Source organism: Arachis duranensis, chromosome 3 (genome assembly GCF_000817695.3).
Source record: "Arachis duranensis cultivar V14167 chromosome 3, aradu.V14167.gnm2.J7QH, whole genome shotgun sequence".
NCBI classification, from domain to species: Eukaryota; Viridiplantae; Streptophyta; class Magnoliopsida; order Fabales; family Fabaceae; genus Arachis; species Arachis duranensis.
The window spans coordinates 36,918,010-36,919,551 of record NC_029774.3 but is presented as its reverse complement, the minus strand read 5'-3'; positions in this window follow the sequence as shown (position 1 = coordinate 36,919,551).

The window sequence follows — 1,542 nt, the reverse complement described above, 5'->3', positions numbered from 1 at the left end:
GCCGAGCTTCCTTGGTCTACTAGGGTTCTGTGGAGATGGGCATTGGCTAGGATCATAGTTATTACCACTGGGTCGTCATGCCCAGGGATTATTCCTTGCCCATCTTCTTTTGTGAACGAAATAGTAGGAAGGTCGGGTGACTCTTCCCCGACTTGGTAGACTCTTTTAAGATGTCTTTTGCGAGAGGATTTAGTAAGCCCCCCTCCCCCAAATCCTCCTGAGATCATATGGATATGCCTCTCTGGAGTCTGCGGCGGTGGGTCTCTTCTATCCATATCTTCTCGCTTTCTCTTTCCATGGCTGTCCGACCTCTCTATGAGATATCTATCAAGCCGACCTTCTCTAGCCAGCTTTTCTATCACATTCTTGAGGTCGTAGTAGTCGTTTGTGGAGTGACCATATATTTTATGGTACTCGCAGTAATCGCTGCGGCTCCCCCCTTTTTTATTTTTAATGGGTCTAGGGGGTGGCAGTCTTTCAGTGTTGCAAATCTCTCTGTATACATCCACTATAGAAACTTTTAGGGGAGTATAAGAGTGATATTTCCTTGGCCTTTCGAGACCGAGTTCTTCCTTTTTCTTGGCTTCCCTTTCCCTCTCTTTAGTTGAGGGAGGGGGTCCAGGTCGCCAACTCAGGTCCCTTAATTTGGCATTTTCCTCCATATTGATGTACTTTTCAGCTCTTTCTTGTACATCACTTAGAGAAACGGGGTGTCTTTTAGATATGGACTGTGAGAAGGGACCTTCTCTGAGCCCATTGACTAGCCCCATTATGACTGCCTCTGTGGGCATGTCTTGGATCTCCAAACATGCTTTGTTGAACCTTTCCATGTAGGCTCGTAAAGACTCTCCGACCTCCTGTTTTATTCCCAGGAGGCTCGGTGCATGTTTTACCTTGTCTTTCTGAATTGAGAACCTCATCAAAAACTTCCTTGAGAGGTCTTCAAAGCTAGTGATCGATCTCGGGGGAAGGCTATCGAACCACTTCATCGCTGTTTCGACAAAGTGGTCGGGAAAGCTTTGCATCGCGTCGCGTCGGAGGCATCAGCTAGGTACATCCAACATTTGAAATTGCTCAGATGATGCTTGGGATCTGTGGTTCCATCGTAGAGGTCCATGTCCGGGCTTTTGAAATTTCTCGGAACTTTTGCCCTCATTATGTCCTCGCTGAAAGGATCCTCCCCACCCGAGAGTTGTTCTTCTTGTTCGTCGCGGGAGTTGTGACTCTTGAGGGAAGATTCTAGCTTTAAGAGTTTTCTTTCTAACTCTTTTCGCCGTTCCATCTCCTCTTTGAGGTACTTTTCAGTTTCCTTTTGCTTTTCCCGCTCTTGTTCTAACTGTTCCAAGCGGCTGTGGACTAACCCCATTAGTTCAGCCACGTGGGATGGTCCGCCTTTCTCTGATTCGCGCCCGTCCGAGGAATTTACCTTCGGGTTTTTTACCCCGGAGGTGCCCTCTCTATGTTGATTGTTAACTTCCTGGTGTAGGGCTAGGTCCACGTCGTTATTACCCGTGTCCAGATTCTCTTGTTCGGAATCTGTTT